Consider the following 18,355-nt stretch of genomic DNA (forward strand, 5'->3'; position numbering starts at 1 on the left):
GAAGGCAGTTTAGTTTAGTTTATTTATTCGGATCCCCATTAGCTGATGCCAAAGACACCAGCTACTCTTCCTGGGGTCCACACAAGAAAACAACGTACCAAACAACAGATAAAAAAAGGAAAAAGCATATAACAAAGAAGAAATCAACATACAAACAACAGATGAAAGAAAGGAAAAAGCATATAACAAAGAAGAAATCTACACAAAAACAACAGATGACAACAATAGAAAAAAAAAAAAAAGGATAAGTGAGTAGATAAATAAAAATTAGTAATACATACTAGTATCCAGTGCTAACAGCTATGAGGTGTTGCTTCACTTATTTTTTTAATCCAGCTTTGTTCTGGGTTTTTGAGATGTGATCTGGAAGGGAGTTCCATTCTACCATTAGCCCTGCATAATACTGTACGTTGTTTTGAGGTTTTTTTTATTGTTGGAATTGTGTAGTTACCACTGGTGGCATGTCTGGTGGGGTATGTGTGTACATTAGAGCTGAGTGTGAGCTGCCTAAACAAACAGTCAGGGTTTTTTTGTGTGTTAATTTTTTTAATAAAAGACAGAAGTGATGCTTTTAGCCTCTCATCAACTTTCAGCCAGAAGAGTCGGTCATGCATGTTTTTTACGTTTGTTCTTGATGTGCACTTAAGGGCAAGCCTAGCTGCTCTGTTTTGTACCCGTTGAAGCTTCCCTAGATTCGTTTTTGTGGTACCTGACCAGACTACCGAGCAATAATCTAATTGTGACAATACAAGGGTCTGCAGAACCTGTTTGGACAGATGAGGTGTTAAAAAAGAAGAGCACCTTTTAACCACAGATATGTTTCTACCCATCTTTAGCACCAGTAGATCTATATGTCTAGACCATGATAGAGTCTAAAGTTACACCCAGAAGCTTTGTTTCCTGTACTTGCTCAACAGCAACATTGTTCAGTACCAGGTTCAGCTGGGGTTTAGAGCTTAGTGAGTGCTTTGTCCCAAATACAATGCTCTTAGTCTTGGAAATGTTAAGGACCAGTTTGTTATCAGAGACCCATTTAAACACCATCTGCAACTCTTTGTTGAGTGCAGAGGTGATTTCTTTAACTGATGGCGCAGACATATATAGTGTTGAATCATCTGCATACATAGACATACAGGCTTTTTTACAAACAAGTGGGAGATCATTTGTAAAAATTGAGAAGAGCAATGGTCCTAATGAGGATCCCTGAGGAATTCCACATTGTAAATGTCTTGGGTTTGAGAGGCTTCCATTAAAGAAAACCTTTTGTTTCCTATTGGTTAGGTAACTTTCGATCCATGCTACGGCAGATGGAGTAAAGCTATAGCACTTGAGTTTTTTTAATAGCAAGTTATGATCAATTACATCAAAGGCGGCACTAAAATCCAGTAGCACTGCTCCTACAATATTTTGTTGATCAATTTCTTTTAGCCAATCATCTGTCATTTGCGTGAGCGCTGTGGAGGTTGAGTGTCCCTCCCTGTAAGCATGCTGGTAAATGCTTGTCAAGTTGTTAATTGAGAAGTAGCATTGTATCTGATCAAATACAATTTTTTCCAACAGTTTGCTCATAACAGGTAGTAAGCTGATTGGTCGACTGTTTGGGCCAGTAAAGGCAGCACGAGTGTTTTTCGGTAGTGGGATTACTTTAGCCTCTTTCCAGATTTGAGGGCACATATTACTGTCAAGACTCAGATTAAATATGTTGCATATTGGAGTGGCAATATGGTCCGCTACCATCCTCAGTAGCTTCCCATCCAGGTTATCAATACCAGGTGGTTTCTCATTATTGATAGACAATAGCAGTTTCTCCACTTCTTCTATAGTCACTTTACAAAATTCGAAAGAGCACTTCTTGGCATTCATTATTTTGTCTTGTATACATGAATACAGTGGCTCACAGTGTGGTGTTGGCATTTCCTGCCTGAGTTTACAAACTTTGTTAGTAAAATAATCGTTAAAATAATTGGCAATATCTACAGGTTTAGTTAAAAAAGTCCCTTCCACCTCAATGAAAGATGGAGTCGGGTTGCTCTTTCTGCCCATGATGTCATTTAGGGTGCTCCAGAGTTTCTTTCCATCATGTTTTATTTCATTAATCCTGGATTCATAAAATAATTTCTTCTTCTTTTTGTTCAATTTAGTGACATAGTTCCTAAGTTTACAATATACTTGCCAGTCAGATGTGCAGCCTGACCTTTTTGCCACTCCTTTTGCATCACCTCTCTGAGCCATGCATTCTTTTAATTCATCATCCACCCAGGGAGCCCTAACAGCTCTAACAGTTAGCTTTCTGACAGGTGCGTGTTTATCCATAACTGGAACTAACAGTTCAGTGAAAACACTAAGCGCAGTATCTGGGTCTCTCTGTTTACTGACATCAGACCAACAAATCTTTCTGACATCATCCACATATGAGTCAAGACAGAAACCCCTGTACGATCTTTTATATACAATACATTTTTGGCCCAGCCTTTGGAACTTTAGCCTTCCTAGATATGCCCACTAAATTATGATCACTGAAACCAATGGTGACAGATATGGCTTTTGAGCAGAGTTCAGCAGCATTGGTATAAATGTGATCAATGCATGTAGATGATACAGTTCCTGTCTTGTTAGTGAACACCCTGGTTGGTTAGTTAATAACCTGAACCAGATTGCAGGCACTGGTCATACTAAGAATTTTCTTTTTCAGAGGACAGCTTGATGCAAGAAAATTTATGTTTAGGTCTCCCAGGACATAGATTTCTCTTTTTTCATCGTACGCTCTATCAAACATTTCACACAGATTATCAAGATACTGACTGCTGGAGCTTGGTGGCCTATAACAGCATCCCAGTAATATAGGTTTTAGGTGGGGTAAATGAACCTGTAGCCATAGCATTTCAACATCACATGACATTAGATCATTTCTGAGCTTTACAGGGATGTGGCTTTGAATGTACATTGCAACTCCCCCTCCATATAGTATAGGCATATAGGCAGTCTCTAAACTTAGATGCTAAAGTCTGCAGTCTGTGAAGTCTCAACAGATTGGGCCTACCTGAAATCTGCAGATAGCAACTAAAGGCCCATTCACACCCTACGGTAAATACGGATACGGACTAGGGCCCGACCAATTCATCGGCCTGCCGATGTAATCGGCCGATTATAGCCTTTTTGAAAATAATCCACATCTGCCAAAAAGACGCTGATTACAACCGTTTTTTTTTTTGTTTTGTTTTTTTAAATGTTATTGCGCTTAGTATCCTGCAGATTGCGCTCCTACTCGCCTTGCTAACTAACAACTTTAGCTGGAGAAAAAAAGTGGAGATTGAATTTTACCGTACAACATGAAAGCACGCTCGCTCAGGCAGCTGCACGCTCACCTCACCAATGTACACAAGATGCGTTGTTTGAGCATGTTGTGCCTGTTTTTCTTTAGGTCCCAGGCCATGTTAATTTGTTATACTGTAGATTCTAACGGTGAGACCATGCTGCTCAGCACGCACGTGTTAGTCACTGCTCACGAGCGCAGCACATTGGGAGTTAGTTATTTATTTTACATTTTACATTACACTAATTTTTGACTGTAAATGTATTCTAAAGCACTCAAAGGTTCTGCATTCAATTCACATATTCGTCAAAAGTGTTTAAAGTATATTTAAGGTATCAAAAACTACGTTTTATATGCTTTTTTTTGTTGTTTTTTATCGGCCGATTAAATCGTAATCGTAATTTTTCTCTGAAAATAATCGGCATCGGCACTCAAAAATCAATATCGGACCTAATACGGACCGTTTCATCCGGTCCCGGAGGTGTTTCCTCCGTCATTGGGTCTGTCGCCTCTGAGCTTACGAATCCGGAGTGCTCCGGGAGAAACGGAGCAATACCACTGGAAATCGAGGCGGCAGTATAGAGTCAGAAGTCAGACCATTCGCGAAAATAGATAGAGTAGCATAATATCTGATATATATTGGTTTTATACTTATATTATACTATGTACCTGACCTTTTTATTTTATTGTTCCCCTGCTTTGGCAATGAATTGTAACTGGTCATTTAACAACATTTTGAGGAGATAATCTGCGGGTTGGTGAGGGGTGTCACATGCATCCGCCGCCTAGGCCTACACTTTTTGAACTTTATTTTGCGTATTTTCCGATGTCGCAAAGCAAAATCATCTCTACAGATATTCATGATTCATGTTTGCGATTGTCGATGCCGTTAATTTGTGAAACGACAGTCACTGCCCTCTAGAGGATTTATTGCGTAACATCCATAACAACGCTGAAACCAGACGGAGGTATGAAGGGTAGTTCCGGAGGCAACGTATGGGGCGACGGACGAACTTTGTCCGGATCCGGAGGTATGAATCGGCCTGGCCCATTCACATCCTACTGTAAATACGGATACGGACCGTTTCGTCCGGACCCGGAGGTGTTTCGTCCGTCAATGGGTCCGTCGCCTCTGAGCATACGAATCCGGAGTGCTCCGGGAGAGACGGAGCAATACCACTGGAAATCGAGGCGGCAGTATAGAGTCAAAAGTCAGACCATTCGCGAAAATAGAGTAGTATAATACCGTATATATATTGGTTTCATACTTATATTATGTTATATACCTGACCTTTTTATTTTATTGTTCCCCTGGTTTGGCAATGAGTTGTAACTGGTCATTTAACAATATTTTGAGGAGATAATCTGCGGGTTGGTGAGGGGTGTCACATGCCATCGCTGGACCTAAATCCAGCGATCTGATTGGTTCCCAACTGTTGTATAATGAGCGTATACATAACTGCTATGACGCCTGATCATTTTGTGAAAGTTTGCATATCACTCCGCGCCTGGAAGTAGAAACAGTTACAAAGTAAAACATATGTTGGATGATGGAGAGTGTGTAAATGTTGTTACTCCGGGAGTGAGTAAGGCGATGGAGAGACTAACGAAAGCTTAGGCACACGGCGAGTAAACTGCTCCATAGGATAAATTGCCGGCGAACCGCTCTATCGGAGCCTTCTCTCGGAGGGACGCTAAAGTGTGTTGCATAGCGACCGTCGATGCATAGCGGCAGCCAGGAGGGACTACTTTTTTGTATTCTTTAATTAAACGGCTATTTTGACTTTCTTGGTTTCTTTTTAAATGTAGTGTGTCTATGACTTTCGTTTCGCCATAATAGTAACCGTTGTATAAAAGCAATAGATCACTTCAGTGGCATGTGCTCATTATACCCCGACACTGCGCGTCGGGGCCGGACAACGCCCCTTAACAGTGGTATAATGAGCACATACCACAGCCTGGCGTGATCTATTGCTTAATTATAGTAGTATAAAAGTATAAAATGTTAAATACAATATATATATATCAGATATTATACTACTCTATCTATTTTTGCGAATGGTCTGACTTTTGACTCTATACTGCCGCCTCGATTTCCGGTGGTATTGCTCCGTTTCTCACGGAGCACTCCGGATTCGTAAGCTCAGAGGCGACGGACGGACCAGGCCCGGTTCTACGGGGGTGCATAAGCATGCATTGCACCCCCAAAAAAATGTTTTGCACCCTCAATTGAAAAAAAAAAAAAAAGATTTTTTTTTTATAAATATGATAAAAAATAATAAATACTTGCTCACAAAACAAATTGTAATGAAACCTGTGACAATTTCCATTAAATACCGTTGAGATATCAGAATCCAACATCACTCTGACTGTTCACCAAACTGACAAAATCACTCCGCATTTATGTATGGTGTTTTGTTTATATGTTCCTTGGCAACAGTCCGCTCAGTGGGGATCTATTTTTGTTGCCGGAAGCAATTTCATTCGTTTATATGATTAAATAAACAAACAAATCAAAATCTATTGTCAATTATTATTATTAACAGTACATTTTACTAGTATAACTGTTGTATAAAGCAATATCACACTCGAGGTCGCAATGTTGTCGCTCTATATCAGCGCTGCTGTGATTGGCCGCCGGCCGGCATCGTGTGCAAAATGCACGCACCCATATAGTATATCTATGGTGCGCACGGTAGTGACGTTGAACTTCAGTGGCGAAGTCACGCCCCTTCCGGTAGAGCTCATGGGACCTATGAGATCGAAAAATATGAATGGGTGTCAATGGAGAGAAAATAATTATTTTCTGGTCCCAGTCTTTATATGCCCTGGATTACACATATGTTGTTTGTGGATTTAAATGATCATTTTTCATGCAAAGAAATCAAAAAAAATTCGTGAAGAAGTTTGATAATTTTAGGTTTTATGTGAGGCCGCTTTGTGAACTACAGCTCTTCGCTGCTCTCGACGCATATGATATACGTCACCACACCCGCACTTGGAACTCGGCACAGAGATGGCGATCTCTCTGCTCCACTTCACCACTTTTTTTCAAGGCGAGGATAAAAGCATAGAAAGAGGTGAAAACCACTATAAGTCGGGGCATGTGGAGAGCTTTAGTTATGTGCCATCTCCTATGTGCCATCTCTGTGCCGAGTTCCAAGTGCGGGTGTGGTGATGTATATCATATGCGTAGAGAGCAGCAAAGAGCTGTAGTTCACAAAGCGGCCTCACATAAAACCAAACATTTTCAAACTTCTTCTCGAAATTTTTTAGTTTTCTTTGCATGAAAAATTATCATTTAAATCCACAAACAACATATGTGTAATCCAGGGCATATAAAGACTGGGACCAGAAAATAATTATTTTCTCTCCATTGACACCCATTCATATTTTTCGATCTCATAGGTCCCATGAGCTCTACCGGAAGGGGCGTGACTTCGCCACTCTATATCCGTTGGATATCCAATACATGTATTAAATGTATTATGTTCATAGGAACCCATATTTCTTTTTATTGCATTTATTTACAATCGTGTTAACTTTAAGAGTATTATACTGATTACTTTTTGTTCAAAGTTCAAAGTCTGAAAGTGTTCTTTCCTTGTTCAGCTAAAATCTGTTTTTATAAGTGGCAATGTACAATTATTTGTTATGTCAAATATCCTGCCACAATTTATAAAAAAATAATCGTTATTTTTGAATTGCAGTCACATGTTTTTTTTTTTGTGTAGAATTCTGTTCATTTTTACACCTCAAAAATCTCATATTCAAAGCTATCTAAGATATCAATAAGCTAATGTTGCAGCTGAAATGTTCTCCACATCAAAAGACATGATATGATACCATCTTTTAAGCACAGTAATTGTTTGTTGTCCCAACATGTCAGTAGAACTACGCATAAGTGCTTGTCTATGGTAGGAAAAGCCTGTGTGTAAAAAAGCGAATTCTGAACTGAAGCTGGGTAGCTGGTTTTAGTATAGTACTGGTGCACCCCCTGTAATCTCAGATGCACCCCAAGGCATTCTGTTCTGGAACCGGGCCTGGGACGGACCCATTGACGGACGAAACACATCCGGGACCGGACGAAATGGTCCGTATATGTATTTACCGTAGGGTGTGAATGGGCCTTAATTCCTCCAGATAACTCTCTCAGCAGCCGCGCGTTCGTATGAAATCAAGCCTGGTTGCTAGGAAATGCATGGCACCGCAACAATACGCGCCAGCATGTAGAGAATCTGCAGCTCTTCAAGGGACATTATATTCCACTCCTGTGTTATGTTTTTTAAATCACAATTATTCTTGAAGATTATTCATAATTAATCAAATTATTATAATTAACCACAACATGGACCATGTATCAAAACCAGTGGGGGGGACATTAGAAGCCATCTCTAAGATCTGCTGTAGTGCTAGCTTTCTTACATGTTTATCACAATGGCAATAGAGACTTAACTGGGTCACTGAAATACATTAGATGTAAAGACTGACCACTGGATGGCACTATGGAGCCACCGTTTACACAATTAAAGCAACCATTCAGCATCAAACACACAACATTGGAGTGTTAAATGACGTTGAAGGATGGTTTTAATATAAAATCAATCAAATGTTCACAATCCAATCTAAAGCATACATTTTTTTGAAGTTATTCATTGAAGGACTGTGAAATAAGGCTACTAGATAATACTATCTAGTAGCAGCCTACTACCATCACTTTAACAAAATATTGACAATAATTATTATTTATAATGGTGATAGTACTACATTTAGCTTAGGGTTATGACTATGTTGATTCACTGTATGTTGATTTCGGTGTTACTTGTTTAATACATTCAATATTTAATAAATAAGGACTCAAACATAGGCATAATCCCATCTGCACGGTCGGGATCAGATGTCCTGTTGGTCTGCGGTTCTGACCATATTGTCCATACATTCCGTTTGAAAAGCTCTGAGTGGTTGCTAAGCTGCTCTCAGTGTGTTTGAACTGGAGCCTATGTTTTGATTAAACACTGTTTCCTGCTTCCGGAGCTCCAGGCCTTGACACCGTCAAGCCCACAGATCCATCAGCACCATTCATGGTCCCGGGGACTTGGTTTTTTGTTCAGAGGATTGCAAGCGATGTTAAGCTAACATAGATAATTGTTAAATCGCCTCAGAGGAAATTACGCACCCGCCCTGTTTCTGTGTTTGAAAACAACACTGATTGTTTATTCATTTTATGCTTGGTAAAATGGCATTACATTTTTTTTTGTTTTTTTAGTCCATCTAGAATACCTGGGTGTGTTATGAAGTGTTATGAAGTAAGCCTACATTTTGTGTATGGAAATTGTGGCAATGCATATTTATAGTCGAACATATAAATATGCATTGTATACAATAATACAAAACGTACATAAGAATCGCTGCACATTGATTCACACCCAGCTTCTGTTCCAGTCTCATTCCCATGGTTTCACATACAGTTCCATTCCACACCTCTGTCACATCCTGTTGTGCTCTCTCTCTCTCTCTCTCTCTCTCTCTCTCTCTCTCTCTCTCTCTCTCTCTCTCTCTCTCTCTCTCTCTCTCTGGCACTTGAAGCTGCTCTCCACCAAGCGGCCGCCTCTGTTCAGAATGGTCTCTTTCATTTTTGTCTCCCTCGTCTCCTTGCCTGACATGTTGTAGTGCCAGGCCTGTTCATTATCTCCTCTCCACCCAAAAATAACCACAGGGAGAAAAGAAATCTGTGGATTATTGAGACCGACTTTCATTTCCTGCTTTCTTTGTCTCTCTCACAATGTGCAGATGATTGATATATTCAATTTTTTCTAATATTCATACAGCACTTTGTACATCGCAGATGCGTGCATGGGCCACGAGCTGCCTCGATTTTTTTGTTCATGAATTCCCATGTCTGCCGTGTAGACTTTCTAATAACAACGTGCCCCCTGGCGAGATTCCCCCCCCAAACCCAATAACCCAGCCACAGTGTAAAGCTCTAGTGCTGCACCTGAATTATAACCGCCAACCGCCAAGTATGTGCAGAAATTCCAGCCATTGTTTCCTTTCCCTTCTTCCTTTTTCGTCATTCGCATTTCGAATGTGGGGGGAAAAACTGCGAGGGAAAATGGTGGGTGCAGCCGTTCTAAAAATAGACGGAGGTGAGCATGCGACGGGGGTCTCCCGCGGAGAGACGCTCTGGGTTTGGCCTGCAGCCGTCTGTTGTAGTTGAGCGGAGGACAACACACCAGTCCCCAGTCTGCCGGAGGCTGGCCGCCGCCCTGTCCTCCGCAGGCCCGTGCTTGCTGCTCACCTGCTGTTTGTCTTCCACAGTTTCAGTGAGGAAGACCCAAGCAGGAGCCTGAAGCCTCCCTCTGTGTGTAGGAGGGTCCGCTGTATCCCAGTGTCCTCCGAGTGTCCTGGTCTGCCTTGGACCTGGCCCGCGGCGGCGTTAACCTCCATCACGTATTAACCCGGCTCTGAAAGGCTTCCTTTGTGTGGCAGATGTGGCGGACATGGTCCTCTGCCTCCCTTATGTTCCCCGAGACGTATCTATCCTTCTCTCTCTGCGACTCCTCCTGTGCTTAACAGGCATATATGCCACCTGACGGCTCCTAATAAATTGCCTTGTCATCTTTTCAATTTGGGCTTTCACTCAGCTTTTGCGTTAATCCCGCTAAGGAGCGAGGGGAGAGGGCCGGGGGGGACGTTACTCTGACAGGACTGGTGTACGCCACAGGTCTGGCTGAAGGCCTGTGACACACTGGAGATGGAACAGTGGGAGAGATTGAAGTGTAATTCAACAGGTTGCGTTGAAGATTTCCTTTCTTTTAGTGAAGACTGGATTATTGATGACATGGTTTGTATAATGGATGACAAGTCTGTGTACGCACAATCAAGTTGACTAATAAAGAGCTGTCCAGGCAGCGTGAAAGGATGCGTCTTAATCTTGCCGCTACATGAGGGATTCCCACTGTAATACTCAAGAGTGAATAATACGATAGCTGATGAATGATGTATTATAGCTAAGACTTTCTGCTGCAGAAAAATTGTGTGTGACAAATTGGGCTCATATACTTTACTGCCGTCGGCTTTCATGTAATGAGCATATAGATCAAACTGAAAATGATGTTTTTTAAGCTCTAATTATTATATTAGTCACCCAGCTACCATATTGTATGTATGTATGTGTGCATGCAATTAGACTTTTACGCTTAGCAGAAATAACTCCACCAACAGCATCACTCCCCTGATCACTTATTCATGCTCGGTAAATCACGTGCCAGGACTGAAGAACCACTCCAGGCGGGCATAGTAAAAACAATTCTTTATTATAGAACAAAATCAGAGCTCAGCTCCATAACTCCGCCATCCCAACACACCTTATAACACAGAAGGATGGGGGAGGACCAGAAAATCAACCAGATCACAGTCCGCTCGGCCCAGAAAATAGGAGAGGCTGGAGGAAAGAAAAGCAACAAACACAAAAACCAAAACAAAACACGTAACGCAAAACCCTAATTGTTAGCGGGTGTCGCCAATGGGGCGTGGCCAACGGGGCGTGGTCAAAGGGGATCCCTCTGGCCCTCTGCTCTCCTGTGACGGGGGGGTGCCCATTAAGACACGGCCCTCTGACTCCCCCTAAGGACTCTCCTGCCTTCTTCTGGACTCCACCCCACCCTTCCCCACCTCCCAACTACAACAATCAGTCTTCATTTAGGGGCGGAGACAAGGGTGGTGATCTCGCCACACCTGTGAGGTCAACACGGGGGCAGGGTTTCAGAGGAGCAAAGAGAGGCATCCACGGATTGAAGGGGCTGCTGTCAGAGAGACGAGACCACCGGCAGAGTGAGCGAGAGAGGAGAGAGAGTGAGAGAGACGTGATCAGGGCTCAGGTGAAAGTTGCTGTGCCTTCAGACCCCTGGGTTTCCCACCTTCCTCTTCAGATTAAATGGAATGTTTCAAGTTATAAATAAGAAGGGAGAGCAGGGAGAGAGAGAGAGAGAGAGACAGGGAACCTATGCCCCCCTCCCCATCCAGTAAGAACCCGTTCCTAGTCCTCAACACAACAACGTCAACGGTACTACACGCATATGTACAGGGCGACCAAAACAACACACGGGAGCTATAGATACAGGAATCAAGGAATCGGGGGGAAGAGGAGGTTCATAATATTGCATGATTAGTGCTCATATTTCATTCCCAACACACGTAGTTGGACCATGATTAAGGCTATCCTTGCGCTCCTACTAGGGTCACGTGGTTAGCTAAAGGGGGGGCCCCAGACTCCCCGGCCACCATAAGCAGTGTTTCACGTCGAAGCATCCCTCAGTGGAGGAGCGTGTTCCTCCCCGACGGGCTGACAGCTGCCCTGCCTCTCTGTGGGTTGGCTCTGAGAGGAGGGAGGCTGTGGTCACATCTGTTTCGCTAAGGTTTCTTTTTGAGAGTTGTTAGGATGAAAACATCTTGTGCTGTCCCCGCATGGCTCAGTGGGAAACAAAATGGCAGGAACTCTGCACAAATCCAACTTATTCGATAGTGACCTATTTCCCTGGTGGGGAAATCGCCTTCCGGACTACTAATGAGCAAAGAGAGAGAGAGAGAGTTCGGGGGCAAGAGACCATGGATAACTGATTAATTGATCCAACTCCAGGCCAGGTATGACTGCGAACAACTCGATGAAAGAGTAAATTAACTACGAGGCCAATGTAGTGAAAATCTATACTCGCACGAATGAAATCCAAGACTATAATGAAAGAGCATAGTGGACATTGGGGGAGAGAGACGGAGACAGAGAGAGAGAGAGAGAGAGAGAGAGAGAGAGAGAGAGAGAGAGAGAGAGAGAGAGAGAGAGAGAGAGAGAGAGAGAGAGGACGACTGAAAGAAAGAGAGAGAGAGGGCATCTGTCAGTTTCTGCAAACGTTGTTCACACACACCTTAACTCGCTCTGAGTCACATGATACAACTAGGAGGCACTGCACAGAGAGCACTAATACTACAATGGACCTTACACACACGCACACACACACGCACAACTACTGCACAGGGTCCTATTGTGCGTTCAAATGCACTCTCCTGGTGGCCGGAGCCTCGCTGTGTGTTGTCAGGAAAATAACAAAATAACGATCAACAAACCAACAGATAACAGAAAGATATACACACCCTTTGGTTCACACTGGGCATAAAAAAATAAAACTAAAGCAGAAATTATACAAAAAGACCCAGTGACACCGCAGTTTACAGAAAGCATATTCGCAATAACTGGCTTTTGGACGGCTCTACGCGTTTCCCTTTAGTCTACCAAGTATATACTATTAACCTTACTAGGCAGCTAAAATCTATACAGTACTGTCATTTTGTCATATAATTAGAGATATTTATACACTATACAAAGTTGGCAAAAAAAACATAAATAAACATGAAATCATAGGTTCGATTGTACACCTCTCAATGGTGTGTTTAAAGTCAGAGCACTCTTTGTTGAAGAGGTGAGCTATGGCAAGCTGGGAGGGAAGTCAGGCCGAACAGAAGGAGTGGTACCCGCCACATCCAAGACATGGCCACGCCGCCACCCCAGGAAGCCCTGGAGCGGCCGGCTATTGCATTTCTTGCTCATATTAACTAGGAACGTCGAAAGTTATAAAAGCGAGATACTGCTGCTTTATTGATTGCTGTGGAGCTTTAGGTTGTTTCCCTACAACGCTGTCTCATTCGCCATTGTGAATGTTTTCAAAAGCAGTTTGGCCTTTAAGAAATGGTTTTGTTTCTTGCATGTCAATTCATGTCCGTGTGTTTGTGTGTGTGCATGTGCACGTGTGTGTGGGAGAGAGTGAGCACTTGTGAGTGTATTCGTGTGCGTGCGTGTGTGTGTTTGCTAACGTGCAAAACCTCCCTCAGAGGGATGCAGTGACCAATAAGGAAAAGGCCACATCCTGCAGACTGCTGCAGGGTAGCGCAGGGTGCAGTCTCATGGCTGTGTCCTAGTCTAGTCTGTGCACGCTTGGTAGAGGACTAAAAGTAGCCTGACATTGACAAGCAACTTCTCCCCGCACAGAGGCCGAGTGCCAGACAGACGGGGCTAAGGCATATGGAGATTTGAACTTGGGTACAGATATACCTGCGGTGAAAGACGTAGCCTAAAGTCCTGGCCATGTTCTGGTGTCTACAGGCTTGGCCAGGACAATGTAAGTCTGGTGTAAAAAAAGAAGTAAAAATGATTACCAGGGTGGTTAGCGAAGTGTGCATGTACACACACACAAGCTAAAGACTCTGAGTTTGTGCTTGGTAATCTCTGCCTCCAGAAGTGAGTGCCTCAGTCCCGCATTGCATGTGCTTTCTGCTGCTACAGGGTCAAAACGCCGGCACCCACTCCTCCCTAGCATCGTATCCCTGGCTTTACCAGCACTACTGCAATAATGTGGCCAAATGCAATGAGCAAGGCATCATTAGGGTGTTGGCCAAATCCAATGCTAACACAATAGCATTACAGTAAATCCCAAGGGCCTATGAGCTGAGCGGGGGTTTGTGATGGAGAGCCAGGCAACGCAGACAGAATCATTCCACCAGGATGCTTCCTGTTCTCTGCTACACACAGCAGCACACCGTACACACAGCGCTGTGGTACATCTCAAGTGTTATGCAACGGAACAGATCCTCCACAATCCTGTAATGCAGGCTGCGTAGCCCGTGGTGTACCTCAGGGGGTCTGTGTTATGGGGGTGAGGGGCATGAGTTTTTTTGGATGTGTCCACGTTGCTATAGCAGTCTTGGCATGTCATTGGGTATCACTCCTTCCCATTAGTCGTCCTTCAGCCCGACTTGCAGAACCTCCCAACCAAAATACAGCGGGGCGTCAAGAGCCCTTAGTCAAGAAGGGCGGAGATATAGGACCAGCATCATCAACTAACGTTATCAAGAAGCTTTTCTTCATCACTTCAAGTGGACAAATGAAAACCCAGCATACAACAAATATTAACCTTTTTTTAAACAACAATATTTACACAAAATTCTCAAAAACAGAATAAGGATTTTTCTCTTTTGTTTTGTTTTTTGTCTTTTCGGTTTGTAAATAAATAAACTCCAAGAAGCACGAGAACACCAAGCACATACATACAAATAGACCAACAGTCAAATGTTAAAAAATAAATCAATTATACATATATAGTACTCATTATTGTTTTTAATATTCATGTTTCTTACCATTCATAAATAATTCTTACTCAAACCCTGATTGGGAGAAGTCACATTCGGCTTTCACCAAATGCTTAAAACAATTGAAACGGCGAGCTGGAGGGGAGGCTGCGTCTGATTGGTCAGGGCACAACAGGCCTTCAGACAACATCATCCGATGAAAAAAGAGAAACAGCTGCTGAAACATATGCAAGGCCAACCCATGGACAAAGAGACTGAGGACAGTCTCCCAGAGAGAATAAAAGGGTAACGCGTATGGGACACCGATGATGTAAAATATGCGTTACCCTTTTCCTTCTCTCTGGGAGTCTGTCCTGGGTGTCTGTGTCCATGTGCTGCGCGTGCCACAACATAAACACGGGCGACCGACGGACTTAAGACCGACTCTCAGACAGAATGAAAAGGGTAAATCGTATTTGACAACGCCATGGTAACAAGGTGAGACCCCTCCTGCCAGAGTGGCTTGTGGTTCTAGGGGGCGGGGCGGAGCCGGGGCGCCGAGCAAAGCAGGGGCCCAGCCGTGACACTGATCAATTCAGAGAGGAGCAACGTTGTGAATAATGACCACAGAGGAGGTGGGAGTCCAGGTGGAAGGACTTGTCCTGCCCTCTCCAGGCTAACCATCTGTCTTGGCCACACACACTCGAGCTCCGCCCGACGGTTTTGCACTTCAGAGAAGGGAAAGTTTTAAATAGGACTTTATGCGGTGCTCTGTAGAGACCTGTCCACAACGTTGTGCCCGGTGGTGGTGTTGCACTACGGACTAGGCTTTAAGTATCACAAGTATCATCATCTACACCTTCATGTTGACGCAGAGAGTCCCACGCAGAGAACTTGAGAGACGTTTACACACAGAGGAGCTGAGATGAATAGGCTGGATGCTTTAAGTGGTAGTGGGTTGTCACGCTGCCAAGAGCTTTGGATATCGGATGCAGAGAGTGTGCCAAACAAATCAAGTAAAGAGAAGGCCTGGACAGGTGCACTCTGAAGTGCTCCTTTTGTGCCTTCTGTGCTCGCTGCTCATTGTCGCTTACCTGCCATGAGTGCCTTTGATGCACAAAGTTGTTCAAACATCAGTAGCAACCTAGGTATTCCACAATGAGGTCACCTTGAATACTTTGCCTTGGGCTTGGAAGAGAATAAAGTTTACTCTGAAGAAGACCACTGAAATAGCCAAGACAACAGATAGCCAAGTTATTCAAGCCAAAGCTGCTTTTATGGCATCTTCCGCAAGAAATCTCCATGACCTTGAATGTGTATTCCTCAAGTCATTTACCAATCAGCGCAGGACTTGGCAGTAGTAGCTTCACTTACGGGATTAGCAGCAAATGTTTTAGTTCGATAATAAATTAAACAAAATGAGAGTATATACCTCCATTTTATCTTTGTACGATATGACTATAATAAAATACAAAAGTAAATGCCAGTGTAAGCTGAAGGCATGGCTGTGGATCGTTTGTCCAGAAAAGTGCTCTATTATTAACAACAGACTCTACCGCAGAGATGTGCTCTCTTATTTCCTCTCACAAACAGCAAGAGTTCCAGGCTCCGTTCATCCTTTTTAGATCACAAAACCCAATCGGGGCCTGGTTACCGATAATAAAACACTTCCCGCTGATGGTACAACCGTCCCCCAACAAGCCTATTATTTTGACTAAGCGGCTGAAACGGTGCGTTATGTTGTCGTCCGCGGCGGGCCGGCACACACAGACCTGCTCTTTTCCATCTATGCCGGGGACAGCCACACACATAGTGACGATGACTATAGCTATGAGGACACAGACTATAGAACTACACTAACAGAGCACATCAATATTGAAGCAGAGCCCTTCTACATGGCCAAATAACTAACGATCCCCCCGGCACGTTGCTCTGCTCGTAGCAGACGTAAATAGGATGACCAGCAGCACCCCCAGGTACAAGCATGGCCAAAAATATACCCCCTCTTCTCGGATTCCTAATGGGGACGTAATTTGCAACGACACACGAGACAGAGGCTTTCAAAATATAGTGGGTCATGTTCCACGCCTGGCCAATTGTTCTGAAGGATGCTGGAGAAGAGCAGCTTCAGCACCAACAAACCGAGACGCAGCGCCTGGCAACCGAGTCACATGGGGATAGTGAGAGAACGACTGCACACGGCCTGTCTGCACTGCCCTTAGGGAACCACGAACTCTTGTCCCGATGTCTCCCCAACTGGCAATAGATTGATTATTTATTTATATCTGCGTTGTCTCGGCAACGGATGTCAGGGTACACAGAAACTCTGGCAGGTAAGGACGACAGGAATGATGACGATGAATTAATGACGCTCTAATGACACACCTTTTGGGACTTATGTCATGCACATGATCAGCAATGGAAGGGAACATGTCTGTTTAGAGTGACGGTCGACGACAGTGCACATGCAAAAACATTTGCTCTCCGTTTGCGCAGCTAGTCATGTTCAGGGTGAACACTTACTTTGAGTGGAGGTAAATCAAATGTACAATCAAAATACGCAATATAAATATTATAAATAGATGCCTGTATGAACTGGTCATTAAGAACTTCTCCACCTCCGGCTTAGCACGTCTCTTCATTTACACAGGTCGTTCTTTATGGCTTACAGTATTCGTGTTGGTGTATTATATGGCTGTTGTATCCATGGGTACGGACATGGCTAGCTGAGCACACTGCGCCTGACATTCAAAGCAACTGCCTACCCTGTGTCCCCAGGAGATCAGGGAACGAGACGATCACTCCAGTGGGTGAACCGCACTCCTCCACTAATTAAAACAAGACAAGCAAAGCACAACAGTTCTAACAACAGAACAAGGTCATGTCTCAGGCTCAGCCGCTCAGTCAGGGGCTAACATTTAACAAGCAGGACTAGCTCTGTTTAGCCTGAGCGCAGCTGGGATTGTGTGTCAGTAATGCTGTGGTGAAAGCTAGTCCACGTCGCTTGTTGTCAAGGTATCTGTTAGCTGCTAACACCACACACAAACACATGCACGCACGCACGCATGCAAGCACACACACACACGTTGGTGCGATCCTGGCCTGTGAAGCCCTCTGAGACTGACTGAGATTAATGGCTACACAAATGGAGGACTTGACTTGACACACATACATTGACACACCAGCAGCCACACAACGCACACACAAGCCTCATCCTGGGACCACCCAGAGCAGACCAAGCCTCACCCAGGGGGTCCCCAGACCAAACCAAGTCTCGACCTGACCCCCCAAACCAGACCCAGCCTCACCCCCCATCCCTCCAACTGATGCTCTGCCGTTTCAGGAACTCCTCCCTTCGATTACACCACGACCGAATCATCATCACATCAACTCAACGCCATCCATATTATTGTTATTACATTTGTCCAAAAGTGCCGAGAGAAAGTCCCCGGCCCTGGGTTCAGAAGGCAGGGCGGTAGAGGAGCAGGAGGAGGAGGAGAGGGAGGAGGAGCAGGGGGAGGAGGAGGAGGAGCAGGAGGAGGAGGAGCAGGGGAAGGAAGAGGAGGAGCAGGAGGAGGAGGTGGAGCAGGAAGAGGAGGTGGAGGAAGAGGAGGAGGAATAGGGGAAGGAGGAGGAGGAGGAATAGGGGAAGGAGGAGGAGGAGGAATAGGGGAAGGAGGAGGAGGAGAAGGAGCTGGGGAAGGAGGAGGAGGAGCAGGGGAAGGAGGAGGAGGAGACTGGGGTATCAATGGCAGTAAGAAGAGCAGGAAGAGCGCAAGATGAGGAGAAAGAGAAAAGAGAAGATAATATCTCAGTTCGGAACAGTTTGTTGATGAACACACTCACACACACACACACACCCCTGTAAATGCAAACGCACGCACACGTCACACGTTCCGCACATGTGAATGAATGGCTTATTTAAGG

This window comes from Gadus chalcogrammus, chromosome 9 (genome assembly GCF_026213295.1).
Source record: "Gadus chalcogrammus isolate NIFS_2021 chromosome 9, NIFS_Gcha_1.0, whole genome shotgun sequence".
In the NCBI taxonomy this organism is placed as follows: domain Eukaryota; kingdom Metazoa; phylum Chordata; class Actinopteri; order Gadiformes; family Gadidae; genus Gadus; species Gadus chalcogrammus.